The 19,640-nt window shown below is 45.5% G+C and overlaps 1 non-coding gene and 1 pseudogene across 1 annotated transcript; one reads left to right on the plus strand and one right to left on the minus strand.

Moving 5' to 3' along the window:
• Nucleotides 1–1,581: 1,581 nt before the first annotated feature.
• On the plus strand, nucleotides 1,582–17,388 carry LOC119536955 (annotated as a pseudogene).
• Nucleotides 9,422–9,527, minus strand: LOC119538869. Its single transcript, XR_005217661.1, has one exon. It is a non-coding gene; the product is annotated as a U6 spliceosomal RNA (small nuclear RNA).
• Nucleotides 17,389–19,640: the final 2,252 nt, after the last annotated feature.

Consider the following 19,640-nt stretch of genomic DNA (forward strand, 5'->3'; position numbering starts at 1 on the left):
GATGGAATTCTTTGTATGGGGTTAGTATTGTTTTTGCAACTGTTCCTATAACTTTGAATTTATTTCAAAATTAAAAAAATTAAAAAAATTAAAAAATAAACAGAAAAATTCTGACCATACCAAGAGCTGACAAGGGTGTGAAGCAGCCTGAACTCTCATACATTGCTGGTTAGCATCCAAAAATGGTTCAACCACTTGGGAACACAGTTTGGCAGTTGCTTCTAAAGTTACAACTGCACTTACCGTATGACCAAATCCCATGCATAGATATTTACCTCAAAGCAGTAAAAACATATGTCCACACAAGACTTCCATGTGGTTGTCCATGGCAGCTTTATTCATAATAGCCCCAAACTGGAAATGACCCAAAATGTCTATCAACAAATGAACGGATAAACAAATTGAAGTCTAATCCATTCAAAGGAATTCTACTCTTCAATAAAAAGAGATACCACTCTGAGTCAAACAACAAAAAAGATAAGTCTCAAAACATTATGCTCGGTGAAATATTCCACACACAAAGTAGGACTTACTGCATGATTCTATTTCTATGAAATGCTAGAAGAGTTAAAAGTATATTGATAAAAAGCAGATCAGTGATGGCCAGGAACTGAAGCTTGGACTGGGAATACACTATAAGGGGCATGAAGGAACTTCTATGGGGGGTGGAAATATTTCTATCTCATGAAGCAGTAAAAAATAAAATAAAATAAAATAAAATAAATTATTCCCATGGAGGTATAGACCCTGCCCATTCAGGGTGGGTCTTGATTAGTTCACTGGAGCACTTAAGAGAGCTGAAGGGTCGACGCACATGCTAACGCTTGGAGACGCTTGGAGGTGCAGACAGAAAGACGTTTGGAGATGTCTAAGCTAAGAGATGAAGCCCAGAGTTTGCCCCAGAGAAGCTAAGAGAGGACCCCCAGATGCTTAGAGAGAAACGCCTTGGGGGAATAAGCAAAAATGCACAGCAGCTGAGAGAGAGAAGCTAAGAAAGACAGAAGCCCAAGCAAGGAGGCACAGCAGCTGAGAGAGAGAAGCTGAGAGACACATTTTGGAAAAACCCATTTTGAAATGCAACCCAGGAGCAAAGGACCAGCAGATGCCAGCCACGTGCCTTCCAGCTGACAGAGGTGTTCCTGACACCATTGGCCTTTCTCCAGTGAAGCTATCCTCGTGTTGATGCCTCAGTTTGGACACTTTTATGGCCTTAGAATTTCAAATCTGTAACCAAATAAATCCACTTTATAAAAGCCAATCCATTTCTGGTATTTTGCATAAAGGCAGTATTAAGCAAACCAGAACAAACATGATTACTAAATTTAGACGAAGTTTGGATTGAAGTAATGATAACTGCAACCTGAAAGTCATTCTTTAGACCAGCGATTCCCACACCTGGCTGTGATCAAAATCAAATGGCAGGGCCCCAGGAGAGCCGGAGCCAGAGCCGGTGGCCTGGCCCCAACAGGAGCAGCCCGCAGGATGGAGGGGCGGGGCCGGAGCCCAGGTGGCGGAGCTGCCAGGTCCTTCACGATGAGAGATTTTATTCTCTCTGTAGTCGGCAGACTGGGTGGTAAAGAGATGGCTGACAGTATCAAAACCTTTCTCCAGGACCTTGGCAGGGGAATCAAAAACTCCATCTTGGGGCATTTGTACCATCTCAAATCGATATGATCGAAATCTGCAAAAGAGAGAGGAGCAGCGGTGGAGAAGAGCAAGTAGTGTCTTGGCCCAGCAGAGAGCCGAGAGCATAGAGGAAAAGCAGGTGAGTAAACCACGTATTGTTAGTAGAATTTTCCAGTGCTGAGCTTGGAATGGTGAAGTATTCTGGTTCAGTCTCCTCTTGTTTTATCAAGTGTTCATTCCTGTGCTTCAGTCAGTAACAGCACAAATTATAGATGATCCACTGCTACATGGAGACATTTGGTTGTGGCTGGAATTCTTCGTTATGTCCAATTTTAGTGCTCTTTGGGTTTAGCAAAGTTGTTTGTGCTTAGCAAAGTTGTCAATGCCATTTGGTTTCAGGATATAGCTGATCTGGCATTTGAGGCATCAGGGAGGAAGCCTCATCCATTCCCTAGTGCTGCAAAATAATTGCTGACATGCTCTTCAACCTTTTGCTGCAGGCTCTTTTCCTCACCCAGGGGATTTTGTGACTTTCTTTCCCATCGGTCAGCTGGTTAGTCTCTTGCATATGTCCCTTCTCTACTCTCAGCTGCTTCGAATATCGCTGGTTCAATAAAGCAATTGAAATGCACCAGCGGTTGTCAAATATAGAAAGGAACTGGTCTTGCTACTTTGGATTTGGTTTGCCCCCAGCTTTTCTCACAGCAATGCAGACCTCATAGGTTATCAGGGGCTGTCTCTTCTCTATCTTCTTTCCTTTATTCACTATCAGCACCAATGAAGAAAAGACCCCTGGCAAACCATACCTCTTGTCCTTGCATCCCTTGTCCTTGGTTGCTTCTTAAGCAACAGACTCTTTCACAAGACGATCTGTCTGTGGTCTGCCCTGAGTAGCTCAACCTCTGCAGAGAAGTTCTTGTCACTGCAACCATCGCCTGCCAAACTGAAGGCTGCTGACAGCCACCGAATCTTCTGCCATCCGAAGGGGGTGGGTGGGATTGGAAGGAGGCAGTGGTGGATCTCCCTGCTCACCTTCCCCTACCCAGGGAAGGCTGGACCCACTCTGCAAGGGCCCTCTGCATATTCCCTTCTCTCTGAGAAACTGGAGATTTGGTGTCTGGTGCATGTAGGGCAGACTCTCCTGACACGAGTATGTGGATTTTCAACACCCGCTGTGAGTCTGAAGGACCACAGATTTTCTGCAGCTATTTTCTAGAGATTGCCACCACCCCCCACCCCCCAACCCTGTATCTGGACTAATTTGAATGCTTTGTTTTTCTTCCTGTGCCACTTACCCTTCTACCTCCCCTTCCTGCCTTCCACCACCCTTGGATGAATGGATTTTGTAAATCCAACTGTTGTAATTTGTGGGTTTGTTATTTTTGTTTCTTTCTGTGAAGCACCTACATTGGATGTGGGGGTAAAGGAATTGTTCCTGGCGACTCCCTTTATAGCCATCACTACTGTCTTATTTCTTGTAACTCAGTTAGGTTTTGGTCTCTTGTTCCACTGCAAAAAAAAAAAAAAAAAAAAAAGAATGAAAGAAAGAAAAGAAAAGGAAAAGAGCCTGAAGACATGGGACAGAAGGAAAGATCTCCTGGCCAGATCTGCTGGGTTTTGAGGAGTGATTTTCTTTCTTTCCCTTGAAGGGGAACAAAAGCTTTTTTTACTGGTAAATTTAAAGTTCCCCAAATGTGGGGAGGTACCTTTTCTGGATAAGTGCCTCTGCAATACAGAATGGTCAGAGAACCTAAACTTTTAAATACTGGGAGGTCTGAAATTTACTGTTGGCCACTGCCGCGTCTGTCTGGTATTTCCAAGGAATATTGGGTGCTGCGAATAGGAACTGATGGTGGCTTTAGCAAACAGGAACATTGGTTTATAAAAGATCTTTGTATTGTAGATGCATTAACTCCTTGTCATATGCATAACAAATGTGTTCTCTTTTATTTGGGGTGGGTGGGCTGTGTGTTATTTGATGTTTAAGGTTATTCAGAATTGTCTGTTTTTCAGAATTGTCTAAAATGCAGTGACCAACCATTTATCCATACAATAAACATTTGCTGAGTGCCAAAAAAAGTGGTCTTAATTTTAAATCAATCTTAGGGTGATTATTCATTACAAATATATCTAATGTAAGAATTTCTGAAATTCTGACATAAAAATTTCTGAGTATGGGGTATTTTGATTACATTTTATCAAATGGTAGAGATTTTTATTACATAAGTTACTGTATTAGTTGGGACTGACTAGGTTATGCTGTGGCAACAAACACCACTAAAATCTCAATGACAATTAAAGTAAAAGTTTATTTCCTGTTCATCCAAAATCCACCACAGTCTGGCACCTCTCCAAAGCAGATGTCCTCTAGGTGGTGGCTCAGCGATTCAAGTAACTTCCATCTTGAGGAACCTCTATCTCAACACAAGGCTTCAGGGTTCATTGTCGCTAGAGAGATTCGAACCGGCAACAAAACGCTGTGGCCCTGAGGTGATTCTGATCATTTCCATTCACAGCCCATGGCCAGAAGTAGTCATATTATCCCACATAAGTGCCAGAGTGAAGGAAGAGCAACCCTGCTGTGTACCCAGAATGATCAGAGAACTAGCAGTGCCTACAATAGTCACTAAACAAAATACTCATGAAAGTAGAAATAAGAAATATATGTACACATGTTTTTTTGTATTTATATGCTTATACATGCATATATATAAATATATAAGCACACTTCTGGTTTATTTCCTTTGAATCAATGAAAAGACAAATTCTTTTAAAAGCATTTAATTTTAAAATTACACAGTTTCATCGTAGAATATTTAGAAAATATATCAATGCATATAGAAGAAAATTTAAAACCCTTGCAATCTTACCTCCAAAGGATAACCACATTTGATTTTTAATAAAATTGGAATCACAGAGTTTACACTTGTAATCTGCTTGTTTTCCTAATCAATATATATCATGCAATTTTTAATTCCAATCTGCTGATGATCATTGATTGCATGATTTCAGGCAAGTAGCTTCTCTCTGGGTCTCAGTTACTCCATCTCTAAAATAATGATGTTAGAAGATATCATCTCCAAGTCGCCTTCCAGCTCTGGTGATTTGTAAGGAAATGCAACTCCTGATGCCTGTATATGTTCCTCTCTCTCCTGTCCTCTCTCCCCACAGGCTACACCCGGGACCATTTGCACCTTGGAGAACAAAGACCTTAAACCAGTCTAGCTTTGGATTTCACTTTCAGGACCCAGGACTCAGTATTAGGGGTCCCTGTGGCTCATGGTGGTTTCCAGAAGTCTCAATTGCTAACCACTGTAATGTACAAATCTCCTTGGCCCCTGAGGAGATTGTCACAAATTCCTGCCAAACCAGATTACCTTTACTTGGAATTGATGAATCTTAGAATCTGTTAGAAAATTACATTGAAGTTCATTTCCCCCAGTCAAGTGTGAGCTCACAAAACAAGGATGTTGTTTTGTTCACAAGTATGCCCCCATCACTTAGGAAAGTTTCTTGGATGTAGTAAGTACTCAGTAAGTAAGCTTAACCTTACCCCTACCCTTTCTAACATCCCAGGAAAGATTCATGCAACATCTGCTTCTACATTTCAGCCAATTGAAACTGATTATCTCCTGTAATAACCCATCCACTGTTGCACTGAGCGACCAAGTGTAACTAGAGAAGGGCAGTGTTTAATTAATATATCTTCTATCCCAACTGCTAAGACAAGAATCGAGGGTCAGAGGAACGGGACATGCCAAATGGGGGAAAAAAATAGGCTCTGAGAGTGGAAATACAAGCTTCAGAGACAATAACCTTCCAGTTTTGAGACTATATGTTACTTACATAATATTTACTCCCAATTTTTGTCTTGCCTTAAGAGGCAAGCAGAGAGAGGATTTTTTATAAGTTCAGTGAGTCTCGGTTGAATGATTGAAGCTTTTGTGCAACTTTTACAAAGGACACCAGGGGGCGGACTTGCTGCTTAAATCGTCAAAATCACCTGTGGCTGGGGAGCTGCAGTCTGATGGCGATACTGGACTTGGAAAAAAAAAAATCAAAGACAGTTACTGTCACTGGCCCTTTCTGCAACCAAAAGAATGATACAAAAGAAAATACCTAGCAAGGCCGATATCTGGGACACATCACATCTAGTGGGAAATGATGGATAGTGTCCCTTCTTCACTTCTTATTAGATAGCAGAGAAGAGTTGCAGGAGAGGACACCAAAAACCTATGGCCACATATTATGACCTCAAGCTGAAGGGTTCCATGGGTAGCCTTACTGGCCAGGAAGGAGGCCTGTAGAGAGGTTATCTCTGGTGTTACTTTAGTCTCTAAATCTCTGAGAGTCTCCTAAAATGTTAGGGCCGAAAGGAACTGCAACAGCATGCTGCCATTCCTCCACCTCTCTATTTTACAATACAGGACAACTGAGGACCAGAGAAAAATGAATTCCTTGCCTAAGATCAACTGGCTATATAGTGGAAGGGCCAGAATTAAAATTCAGGAGGTCAGTTTACTGAAGACATAATTGTTTGGCCGGTGGGGGGGGGGGGGGGGCAGGGCAATATAAACTCTATTGATGACTGATATTGTTCTTTTTAGAAGAGGATTATGGTATCTTTGTTCAAAAAAGAAGACAGAGAGAGAGAAGGAAATGAGGGAAGGAGTGAGGAAGGGAGGGAGGGAGTGAGAGGGAGAGAAAGAAGGAAGGAGAAAAGGGAGGAAGGGAGGAAGGGAGGGAAGAAAATACAAGAGTTTTCTGATGGCCTTGTCTCCAGGCAGCCTGTGCCAATGCTGTCTCTTCCTAGCAACTGCAGCTATGCTGCATTGTTCGAAGAAATCATTTTGTTCAAAATCAAAGATGAAAGATAAACTCCCCAAACAAAAGGCATTTTTCTGTCAAGGGCTTAGATACATCATAATCCGAGGACAAAAGAGTCAAAGGTGAGCCATCCCTCAAAACCCATCTGCAGAACAATTAAGCATTGTCAATAGCACAACTCATTTCTGAAGTGCAGACTTGGAGAGCCTTGGAAGCCAAAACTAGAAAGGGCCTTGGAATTGTTGCATCCTCACTTTACAAATAGGAATGTGCAATTCACAGAGAGAAAGGCATAGGTTCACAACTCAAATTCTTACAGAGGTCAAGGAAATGAAGCAAGCTGGGTTCAGATGTATTTTTGCTATGTTATAGGAAACAATGTGACTTTACCCTTTAAAAAAAAAAACAGTTGATAAATGGCAAATAGCACACACCCTCAGAAATTGGGATAGGAGGGAGCAGTAAGGACTGTGGCAAACTGGGCGTACTTGGCCTCGAGGGGGCAGCTGCTACCCAGCTCCATTTGGTCACTGCCATGTGGGGATGTGAGCCTGAAGTTGCCAGATCTTTTGTTATTTATTTTTATATAGGCTCTGGAAATATGGATTTTTACATGAAATGTTTCATTTCTTTTTAAGGAAGGCAACTAATTTGAGTTAGTTACAGGCCAAACAAAATCCTTCTGCAGTTTGGATTCAGCTTCTGGTTGCTGGTTTGCACCCTCTGCTTTAATAGGGTAATGTGAGATGGCAAAAAAGGGTCCTCTGGGAAGCCCCGGGCTCCAGTTTCAGCTCAGCCATCCACTGGCTGTGCAATCTCTTGGAAACTACTTCTGCTCTCTGACCTCTGTTAACTCATCTGAAATGTGAGAGGCTGAAGTTGGGGATCTCTAAGGTTTAATCTGACAGTCCCTGGGTTTCTGAATGTTCTTTGCATGTGGAGATTCTATGTTAGCAAGGCATGGCAGGAAGAGTGTGGCATCTGGAGGCAACAGACCCAGCAAACTTCTGTATCTCTCTGTGTACCTATCGCACTGGAACCTCAAACTCCACATGTCCAAAATGGAGTTTATTATCTTCTCCACCACATGGCTCCTCTGCTAGTCTTTCTCCACAGTATATGGTACCACCCCCACCCAGATGTCCATGTCAAAAGCTTTCTCTCACAAGAAGTTGCCTCTGTGTCAGGGGGGATTAGAGGGAAATGGGAATGCGGGTGATTGTCAGTGGATGTGACATTTCTTTGTGAAGTGATGAAAATGTTCTAAAATTGATGTGGTGACAGTTGCACAACACTGTGAATAAACTAAAACCATTGAACTGTACACTTTAAATGGATGAATTGAATGGCTGTGAATTTATCTCAGTAAAACTTATCATTAAAAAACTCATTCTCTCACCCTCAACTCCTCCCTCCCCTCTACCCTCATCCAATCAACAAGTCCTGCCACTTTTACATCCTCTGTCCTCTTCTCTCTCAACTCTGCGCATTGCCTTCCATCTCCAGTGCCCCCGTCCTAACCCAGGCAGCCAGTTTTCACTTGAATTACGGCATCACCCGCCTAATGGTCTCCCCCTCTTCATTCTTACCCCATCTCCAACCCATTCTCCACACTGAAGTCAGAGTTGTCTTCATAGAACCCAAGTTCCCAGCTTAAAATCCTCCTGGGAGACAGACAGTAAATTATGGGTTACCAGGAGACAGGAGGGTGAGGGGAAGGGAGATTTGTTGCTTACTGGGTACAGAGTTTCTGTTCGAGGTGACGAAAAGTGGTGGTGATGGTAGCGCAACCTTGTAAACATAATTAACACCACTGAGTTATATATTTGAAAGTGATTAAAATGGGAAATTTTAGGTTGTATATATGTTTCCAGGATTTAAAAACAAAACAAAACACAGAACTGTACAATACAGAGTGAACCCTAATGTAAACTAAGACTATAGTTAATAGTATAATTATAATAACATTGTTTCATCAATTGTAACAAAGTTGCCATTAACTAATGCAAAATGTGAATAACAAGGAAAACTGTTGTGGATTGGGGGGTGGGGTAAGGCTTATATAGGAACTCTGTACTTTCTCCATGATTTTTCTGTAAATTTACAACTGCTCTAATTTTTTTTAAAAAAGAATTAAGGATTAAGGAGAAAAAATTTTTTTTTAATTTGGATAATGGATATGGTGATAATAGCACAATATTGTGAATGTATTTTATACCTCTGAATTTACATTTGAAAGTGATTAAAATGAGAAATTGGGAAGTTTTGAGTTGTATATATGTTACTACTTAAAAAAAAGGGAAAAAGCAAAAAAAAGAAAAAGAAAAAAAAAGAATTCCCCAGTGCCCAAGTCTTGCATTCATAGATTGCAATTTAATTAGTCACAGGATTGGGGCCTGGGCATCACTTTTTAAAAGCCCTCCAAGGCAGCCTAACATGCAGCTATGATTGAGAGTCTCTAAGGTAGAGAAATACTCAGCTATGTGTCCTGAAAGGTATGCACAAGAATATTCATCACAGAGATTGTTTATAATAGCAAAACACTGGAAAAGACATAAAGATCCATCAATAGTGATTCAACTAAATAAACTATGATACATTTGTATTATGGAATACCAGCAGTCAAATTGAAATGGGTAGATTTATATGTACTAACTTGTTAAGATCTCTGAAAGATATTTTTAAGTGAAAAACAGAAAATTGTAAAATGACTGGTAAGTTGTTCCTACTTTTGTTTATCCCCTCAAAAATGAAATATTTCTCTTTGTTCATAAGTATGTGAGGTATAGAGAAAGGCCTGGAATAGTTCATCTCAAATTGATTACAGTGGTTAACTCTGGGGAGGGGGTGATATTAAACTGAAGTAAAAAAGGGCTTTCGCATTATCTATATTTTTTAGAATTGTTATAGTGAAAGTGTCCTAATAGTATATTTGTTCATTAAAATACATTTTTTCCATTTTTTATTTAAAAATATGTAATACTTCATGAATTTGCATTGTATCCTTGCACAGGGGCCATGCTAATTTCTCCATATCGTTCCAATTTTAGTATATGTACTGCCAAAGTGAGCACTAAAATACATTTTAAAATGAAAAAAAAATTTTTTTTTCTGTGGCTACCCGCAGGGTGAAGTCCAAACACTTTACATGAGACTCTTGGTATTCCAGGTTGTGCCCTGGAGATGGCAAACTCCTGGAGAGAAGAAACCATGAGGCGGTCCCCAGTAAGTTCCCAGAAACCCGCCACTGACAGGCACGTGTTAATTGATGAATGAATGAACCAACGAACGAACTTATGAATCTAAGGAGTCTGCCACTTACTGGCTGTGGCACCCTAGGCTGTGTGCAGTCTTATTTTCTTCACCTGTAAAAAAACGCCTGTCCTTCCAGGTTGTTGTGAGAAGCAAATTGGACAATGAGTACAAATGAGCTTTAAAAATATATATAAGCAGAATCTAGACATTTAGACTATGTAACTTCTTTGTGCTTCAGTTTCCTGATGATGCTTGTCTCAGTACCTGCGTCCTAGCCTTAAAGTATGAGTTCAGTGAGTTAATACATGTAATGTGCTTTGAACAACATCTGATGCATTGTAAGTATTTATTAAACAAGTGTTTGCTGTGATGATGCCAATGATGACAATAGCAACTGATCTGAACAATCCTCTAAGATGCTGGGTTGTACATTTTCTAATTTCTGGTTCTTCTTTAGGTTGGTAACAGCCCCCTGATTTCCTTTTGGGGAATTATTCTCCCTCGTTGTGTGAAGCTCTGATGAGACTGTCAGTGAGGGTGCCTGCCCTCCCCTGGCCAATGGGGTGAGCCCACACCTGGAACTCACCAGATTAGGCTCTTTCTCTCCCAGAACTTTGACTCTCGTGTGGCAGGAAGAAGGAAAGAAAAAAAAAAGTTAGGTGCTCATGCATTTCTGCGGTGATGTCTGGCTGAGACTTGGGATATTTTCCTAACCTTGGTAACTTCTTGAGCTTCCTGACTCCCACCTTTCCAAGCCTAGTTCTTCAGCCACCCCTTCCACCGTTGAGTTTCCCCTTTTCTGGGTCAGCCAGTGTTCATTCCCATGGCTGTGCCATGGCCTCCCGACTGTGTTTCTCTGGGGTCATGACATGGGTTCCAGCCTCTGCTCAGCCGATACCCCGCAGTGGTGTGGGCTGGGCATTCCTTCTCCCCGTGCCTCAGTATCCTTCTCCAATCAGAATCAGAATCGGCTGGGGAACTTCTTTAAGATGGAGCCTCAGCTGATTCCACTGACTCAGCTTCCCCAGGGGTGGAGCCTGAGAATCCAAATTTTAAAAATAGTTCTCCTAGATGATTCTGAGGCATCGTTAGGGAAGCGCTGGGCTGACGGCCTCTGAGGGCCCTTCCAGAGCAGGAGGAGAGGGCTCCTGGTGCTTCCACGATGGTGCTGCCCTCTAGGGCACCCACAGTTCATGTCCAGATCCCATCACTCTCCCCAAACCTCCTGAAGCTTCCCAGCACATTTAGAAGAAAATCCAAATGCCTCCCATGGCCTTCAAGGCTAAGTCCAGCTCCTGCCCTCCTCTCCAACCTCTTCTCTCACTCTGGCCTCCCTGCTGTGCCTAGAAGAGAAAGTTCTACCTGGGGAGCTCTCTCCTACTCAGTGGGGGCAGAGGTGGGATGGGGTGGGATGGGGGAGTCCTTGTGATTCAAGTCTGTGTTTAAATGTTATTTCCCCAGAGAGACCTTCTCTGATGACCCAGTCAAAAGTAGCCCCTCCCCACCTTCACGCTTATCACTCCACTCCGTGATCTTTTCCTTCATTGCACTCATTGCTGTCTGAAATTATCTTTTTTTTTTTTCATTTTTTTAAACCTGGTTCATTATCAGTGTGTCCCTCTCAAAGGGAAACCGCATGAGAGCAGAGAAGCCGACTGTCATTCTCTAATGCGTGCCACACTTCTGCAACAGTGCCAGCTCAGAGCAGGCCCTCCATCAAATACCCGTTCAATTCATCTGCTTTGCAGAAGCCCAGAGCAGTGACCAGGGGACAGACAAAGCTCTGACTCCCATTCTTCCTGAGACAAGGGTTCCTGATGTTTCTTCCTGGGATCAACAGCAAGGCCTCTTGGGCCTTCACCTGGAACTGACAGGCTGGTGTTGGTGGCTCCCAGAGTCTTAGCTGGGAGCTCTGGAAGATCACATCGCCACCGCCGTCGCCCCACCCCTCCCACCCCGGCACTGGTTCTCAGCTGAGGCTCTCCTCTGACAAGCCTCGCTAACGCTAACGTCCTTGGCTTTTCAATCCTCAGGCTTGCAGCCAGGAAATACGACTCCAGAGGTGAGCTCTTAGGAACACAGGATGCCTTTTCTTTTACATAAATTGTTTCACACAAAAGCCATGGCTTTTTATTTTCCCATCTCCATCCCCAAAGCATCTGCTCTAAATCTCAAATCCTTAGATTTGGTACTTAGGCACTTATTTCTAGACCCCTGAAGGGATTACCTTCACTGAATCAGGTGTGGCGATAATGTCCAACTTTCACTGAGAGAGCCCACCAAAACTAGCTGCATGAAACTCATTTCTGAATTTGCTGTAACAATGACAGTGAAGTAACTGGCTGTAGGAACCAGCAGGGTCTACCACCAGAAAACCTTCCCGAAGACTTGCTCTTTAAGCTAAGTGCTAAAGCTGCTTCAAATTCTTTACGGAAGTGAGTAAGAGAAAAAGGAAAAAGGAAAGGAGGAACAGGGAGAAAAAGCATAAGTAGGCAAAACAAAGTGAGCCACTTGGCCACTTTAGATACACTTGTCTGTTTCTTCCTCTTTAAAATAATCATTCAGAAAAAAAAATCAATCATTCACAAAACTTTATTGACCACCTACTATCTGCCAGGCAATGATCTAAAGATGCCTGCCCATGTGAACCTTGATTTCTAGTGGGAGAAGACAGATGATTAAACAGTAAACATAATGTATCTAATTATCTAATTCATAATTTATAAATAAATTTATTAATATAGACTATGTAGTATATGTCATATAGTATATGAAATATATATTATATAGCTTATAAATAAATTATCTAATAAGTTAGGTGAAATGTGTCATCTTAAAGGAAAGATAAAGGGAGCTAGGGACTGCTGAAGGGAGCAGGGAAGGCAGGTTCCAGTACTAAAACAGAGCAGTCAGAATAGCTCTCATGGAGAAGGTGACCCTTGAGCAAAGATTTAAAAGATGTCAGAGCAATAGTTCTATGTAATTGTTTCCCTTTCTTTTTGGCATCTAAGAACATCAGAATCAAATTTGAGGCTCAGCCACAGCAACTCTATCCATTTCTGTGGTCTCCAAATTCATGGTCTTCTGTCCCTTGGGGAGGCAGGACCCGAGAGTGGTTAGGGACATGGATTCAAATACTGGCTGAACCGCTTAGCAGATAGGTGACTTTGGAGATCAAATTTAATCTCTGGGCCTCAATCCTTATACTTCAAAATAAGGATAATAATAGCACCTACCTCTCAGGGCTCTTTAAAGGATTAAATGAAATAATGTATGTAAATTCCTTTGCACACAAGAAGAACTCAATAAAAATCAACTGTAATTATTGAGCCTTGATCTCGTCTGTCAAAGTTTATTTACATTTTCCTTGGCGCTCATTCTCTATCCTTATTGGTATTTTAACATTGATTTATGCTTCTGTTTCTGTGATAAGCTACCTCAAATCCTTTGTGGATTGGGGTGGGTTATAAATAAATAAATAAATAAAAATCTAGAGAGGGGAAATTTTTCACTGTAGCAAAACAATTCATTACCAGTAGAGTCACTTGCAAGTGAAGCCAAAAGCAAGAACTTGACTCCAATATCTAATAGTCCATCAACAACCACGACCAAGACACTCTCTGATTACCCTGTCCGTTTTTCTCACCCCCCTTCTCCACTTTCCCAAACCCTTGTTCGTCTCTCCACCAACAGGGTTAAGTGAGTCACATAAAACAGTCCAATAAGTGGCCCAAATCCTCCCAATCCCATGGCTACTTCATAGCCATGGGCCTCAAAAAAATCCTCCTCCCCCATCAGGGAAGAGATAGGAAATCAATGGGGTCAACTTCCATGGTGACAAGAAGGGGGTGGGGTTGCTGACATAGGCTAGAGTTTCATTACTGCCATTAATCACCGAGCTCCGTGGGCATGGGAAAGTCCCTCAACCTCTCTGTGCCTCAGTTCCTCATCACTAATAACAGTACCTCTTTCCTAGGATGGTTGGGCAGATGAATAGAGAAAAGGCAGAGAAGTAACATGTCGGCTTATTTTGAAAGCTCTTAATAAATGTTAGACTTCCAGTCCTTAACTGCACTCCAGGGTAACATTCAGTATACTATGGGAATCTGACACTCTTCAATAAGAAGATGTACAGGTCAGATAGGAGGTGATAAAACCAGTTTAGCTATATCCTGATATGATTAAAAATTCACTACAAGAAGGAAAGGAGAAATGCCATTTTTTGAACCCCTACTACTTTCTACATATAATAAGTTTAATCCTTGCCATAACCCTTTGAGATGGATGCTATTATCTACATCTGACAGCAGCAGCTAGGATATGAATCCAGGGCACACAGCCAGAACTTCTGGAGGCAGATTGGCCTTTTGAGGTTGGCTTTTGTAAAGGGCAACAAGTGGCGTCCACCACAAACCATCCCAGGCACTACCGAAAGAAACCTGTGTGACCCCGCACCACCCGGAGTGCCATGACTCTAGGGCTCCTGAACTGAGGATGGGCCAGGATGACCTGCTGAGTCTCCTTAAGCTCCTCTTCCTCCCCTCCCCTCCATCAGCCCCTGGGGCCATTGAGATTAAGGCACCCTTGTCCTGTGAGCTTGGGTTTGGGAATTAGCTAGATCTGAATTTGAAACACACCCCTCGCATACCAACTGTGGGACCTTAAGTAAGTCACTCGTTCACTCTGGCTCCTCTTCTGAAAATAGAGTATCAAAATGCCTACCTCCAAAGATCGGCATGAATATTAAATAGAGCAGTGCATTGAAAACATACAAAATGGCAGCTGGTACATACTAAACACCGTACATAGTATCACTGGTAGCTGCTACTGTTACACGACGTAGTCTGGGGAACATCAGTCTTATGATGAAAGATGGTGATTATGCTCCAGGGAGGGAGAATGGGCCCTTGAGCACTGGCTGACGCTACCCACACTTGCAAGCAGTCCAAGCATCCTGGATTGGTTATCTTACCTTTGACCCCCTCCTCCCCCTAGGAAATGCCTAGAGGGTAACGAGACCAAGCTGGGCTCTGTGCCCCTCCTGGGGGAAAAAACAAAATCAAGGCCCAGCCCAGGGCTGCCTGATCACTACCCTTGATCTGCAAATATGTAGCGATGGTCCCTTCTCTGTTAGGCACTGGGGAGTGAACCAAGCCCTTCTTCCCAAGTGTCCACAGTGCATCTGGGGAACAACAGAAGGAACCACTAATTACAGCACACAGAAAGAAATGAGGGCTGTCTGAACCCAAAGGGAGGGATAATTGAGCGTCCCTGGGAATATCAGGGAAGACTGTGGAGAAGGAGGTGATGGTATTTGAATCAGACCTTAAAAGACAGGTGAGACATTGTGGAATGGCATTCCAGGCTGAAAGCACAGCATGAACAAAGGCCTGGGGGTGGGAATATGTAGGGTTTATTTAGGCAGCAGAGTAGTTTGATAAGGATGGAGTACTGGGGTGTGAGAGGACCCAGGTGGGAGCTGGCAATGAGGGGCCACTGAGCCTAAGGTGCAGGGAACACAAACTCAAGGTCATAACCACCACAGAGACAATGGGGATGAGGGGGTAGGGGTGGAGGGACAGACGTGCAATTGTAAATAGGATAGTCAGGGAAGGCCTCTTTGAGTTTACATTTAAGACATAAGGAACCAAACCATGTTACTATCTAGGGTACGAGTATCCTAGCAGACAGAATATATGTGCAAAGGTCCTGAGGCCACAGGGTGGCTACCATGTTGGTGCTACATTAAGGAGATCAGTGTGGCTGGAACAGTGGGATGGATGGAGAGGGGTTGGCCATGAGGTCAAAGAGGTATAGGGATCCGGCTCATGAAGGGCCTTGGGGCTTAAGCTTTCATTTGGATGAAATGGAGATCCATCTTAGGATTTCCAGTAAAGGAGCAAAGTGATCTGACATAACCTGACTTCCTTTTTTAAAGGATAGCTCTGGTTGCTGTGTAGAGAATAAACCGCAGAAGGCCAAGGGTGGAAGCAGGAGACCAGTGAAAAGGCTACTGCTGAAATCCAGGTGAAAAATGATGGTGGCTGGAGCCAGGGTGTTAGCCTTGTAGTGCACCCCAGTTTCCCCACGTTCAAATGGAGTTTAGGATCCTTACCCTGCGTGCAGCCCATCACCACAAAAAGCCCCGTAGGGATAGAATGTCCGGAACCTCCGGTTAGTGAGGTACCAGCCTAGGAAATGAGGGATTGTGGGGCGCGTGGGCAGCTCCTTGCGCGGTAGGGATCTTGGTGCCCACCGGAATGCCAAAACAGGTGCGCGCCCCGCCAAGCGCATCAGGACCGCGGGGCTTGGCGGAGGGAGGGGTGTCCACTCGCTCGTGCTTCCTAGAGACTGAACGGGGAAGGGCGTGAAGGCGGGCGCTTCCTCCGAGCCCCGTGGCGAGTCCTAGGCACCTGGCTTTGCGTGCGCGCGGGTATACGGCCGCTCCGCTAGCGAAGGTGTGGGCATCGTACGGGCAACGCGATAGCACCCTTTCCATATGCCCACCCCCCACCCCCAGCTCTGCCCCTTTTGTCTCGCTTGCCCTTACTCCCATGTGTCTGCTTGTCTGTCTGTCCAGCTCCGGCTTAGGTTCACACGGCCTCGCCGGGGTCCCTCTGGCGGTCGCCGTATAGCCGCGCAGCCTCGCTGGAGGAGAAGAAAATCATGAATGAAATGGATGCGGTGCTCTGGCTTCCCCGCCCTCCCGGTCCAGGCAACCTCAGCGCGGGGGAGGCAACTGCTGGGCTCCGCGGGGAGTTGGAGCCGGCTGAGATCGGGGTCAGGGGTTAAGGATCCTTGATACGGCCGCCCTGGGGCCCTAGGCACTGCCGGAGCGCCTCGTCCTCAGTCCCCGGCCTCCAGCCCCGCCAGCCCGGGGGCCCTGCGCAATTCCCCCCGAGCGGCGCAAGACCGCCCGGGGGCGGAGCGGAGCCGGGGACGCGGGTTGGGGGCGACCGGCGGCTGCGCCCGAGACTCCTCAGCCGAAGCGCATTCGGTGGGGCAGTCGGGTGAGGGAGCGCGCACGGAGCGGGACTGAGCGCCTGGCGGACGGACCGACGGACGAACGCCCCCGCACACGCAGACGCACAGAGCTCGGCGCGGCCCCCATCACATATATACATACACACACGCAGGCACACACTGGGGCACACGCAGACACACGTACACTTGTGCGCACACATCCTCCCGCCAGCCTGTCAGCCCGCTCGCCGGCGCCCGGAGCCCGCTCTGGCCGGTAAGTGCGGCGCCTTTGTGTGGTGTGGGGAGCCGGAAGACGAAGGGATTAGCGTCCCTCGCGAGCGGCCCGCAGCTGATACCTCCTTCTGTCCCTAGGGCCCGTGAGCCCGCTCCCGCCCCCGCCACGCCCCCATGGGGCTCCGGGCGCCCCCGGACGGGGGGAGGGGTCCTGCGCGCGGGGGAGGGGGCCCGGCGTTTGGTAGCCGGTAGGCAGCGGCAGCCACTCCCCACGAAGCTCGCGTGCAGTTCCGGGAAGGATTTGGGAGAGAGGTCTGGGGTGCGAACCTCTGCGGCCAGGGGCGGTGCGCGGCTCTTGACTGCATCGCCTCTCCCGGGTCTGAACCTCAGAGGAAGGTTAGAGACCGCCGCTAGCCTGCTGGCGTGGAAACCGCAGCTCCCAACCTTCCCATAGCTTCGGCTCTGTCGGACCCTGTCCGTTAGCCGCCCGCTTCCCACCCACCTCCAAGATAAAAGCCCAGCACGTTCCCCTCCCCCGGCATGCCGCTTTTTCTGGTGGAGGCACAGGCTCCTGCAAACCCCGGAGATTGCCGGGGTCGGAGCCTTGGGAGGCTGTGTGGGGGTTACCTTACCAAGAATCACGTGGCTTAGAGGGTCAGGACGAGGCGAACCTTGGAAACTCATTTAACCCCCTCATTTTACAGATGGGGAAACTGAGGCCCTGTGAGATGGCTTGACCAAGGTGATCAGAGTTAGTGGCAAAGCCTGCATTAGAATCTAGGGTTCCTGGCTTTCATACTTATTCCTCTCCCCTACATAATTTGATTCTATAGGGGAAACCCAGAACCCAAAAATTTACCTAAATGTACCACAAAAGTCTTTGTAATTCCAGCCCTGCCCCCATTTGGAGCGGCAAATGCCATTCGTTTGCTACCATCCTTGGGTGGGGGGTGGGGGTAGGTTTGCTGTTAATTCGCCTCTTTCAGCCTCGAGGAGAGCTCTCTTATGCAAGCATTTCAGTTTTGCGATTTGGTTTGGGGGAAGGAAACAACTCTGAGAGATCAGATTTCAGGGTATTAGTCCTGGTTCTCCCAGGATTCAGGGCGCTTCAGTGTCCTCAGTTGGACCAGGTGATGTGGGATTCAGATTCATCCCCTTCTCCCTCCTTGACCTGAATGCATGCCCTCCCAGGCACTCCCTCTTCCTTCTTAAGGGCCAAGATCTTCTAATCCAACCAGGACTCTTTATCCCACTATCTCCCCAGCCTCTTTAATCATTCCTTTGTGGAGGACCTCAAGTCCCTCATGTTAGGCTACCTCTTCCTCCTTGACGTTCATCGTGTGTGGCCTCTTGGTGTTGCTGACAAAGCTGCTTGGAAAGCTTGAGTTACAGCTGTGCCAGGCTCTGGTGGTGTCAAGGACAACCCTCTCTCAAGGGCAGCTGGGTGTCCCCGGAGCTGAGCCCACTGCCTGACACAGAAAGGGTGCCGGAGAGGTATGTTGAAGGAGTGCATGCATAGCCGGATGGTGGATGGATGAGGTCACTCGCCTTTGAGGAGACTCCCTTGCCTGGGATGGTTGGCCGAGATGGCCATGTTCAGTCTCCCTCAAGAGCTTCCTTATTACTAGCAGCCTGACAAGGGGCAGAGCCACAGGAGCCCCAAGGCATCACTCCAGGGGCCACCAGTCACACTGTGTTCCACGTCAATGGCTTTGTGCTCCAAGAGGTGCTGTGAACACCTGCGTTTTTGAAGTATAGAGGCCTCCACCCTGAGAGTGAGGACGTCTGGGTTTCAAAGCCCAGTCTCTTCCTCACTGGCTGTTCAATCTCCGTAAATGCTTTTAACCCCTCTTGTTCTCAGTTTCTCCATCCAAAAAATAAGGGCACTGGATTGGAAGATTTCCAGGATCCCTTTCAGCACTGAACTGTTGTGGAGGTTTGGGTGGGGTAGAGGGTATGGGGGAGAGTCATTATTTATATAACTGCTATCAGCCTGGTTTTCCTCCTCTATAACTCTGTGAGGGAATAATTCCCAACTCAAAAAATTGTGAAGATGAGATGAGATCATGTATGTAGGGTACTTAGCACAGTGCCTGGGGCATAGCAAAAGCTCAGAAATTGTTAGATGTAAGTTTCACTTCTTCCCTGTTTCAGATCATCCAAGGGCATGGGATTTTAGGGCTTCAAAGTCCCCTTCCCTCAAAAAAATCCCTCCCCCACTGACCTATTCCTGGATTTAGGACTCAGCCAGCATAAGATATCCATGAAACTTCCTTGAGAAGAGTAGCACTTCTGTTTATTACTTATTTGCACCTTAGGGTAATTGAATTTAATAATTAATCTTTATATAGTGTCAAGGCTGTTCTTATGCTCTATTACTTACACTTAATTCTCATAACATGCCCACGATATCAGTGGTGTTATCATTCCCGTCTTACAGATGGAGAAGTTAAGACTCAGAGTTTCATTTATCTAAGGATCGGTGTCAGAGAGGTGTACCTCCAACTCAGATCATGTAACTCCAAATTCTGGATTCTTTCTTCTGAATCATTTTGCCTGCCCTCTCCCAAGACTTGCCCCAAAAGAGAACCACAGAATCCTTTGGAAAGAGGAGAGAGGGAGGAATTTTGTCCTGGAAGATCAGGAATGGCTTCTTGGAGAAGTGAGGTACCGTCTGGGCTTCACCTGAATGGTTGCACATTAGAAGAAAGGAGGAAAGATATTTCACGTAGTGG

This window comes from Choloepus didactylus, chromosome 6 (genome assembly GCF_015220235.1).
Source record: "Choloepus didactylus isolate mChoDid1 chromosome 6, mChoDid1.pri, whole genome shotgun sequence".
NCBI classification, from domain to species: Eukaryota; Metazoa; Chordata; class Mammalia; order Pilosa; family Megalonychidae; genus Choloepus; species Choloepus didactylus.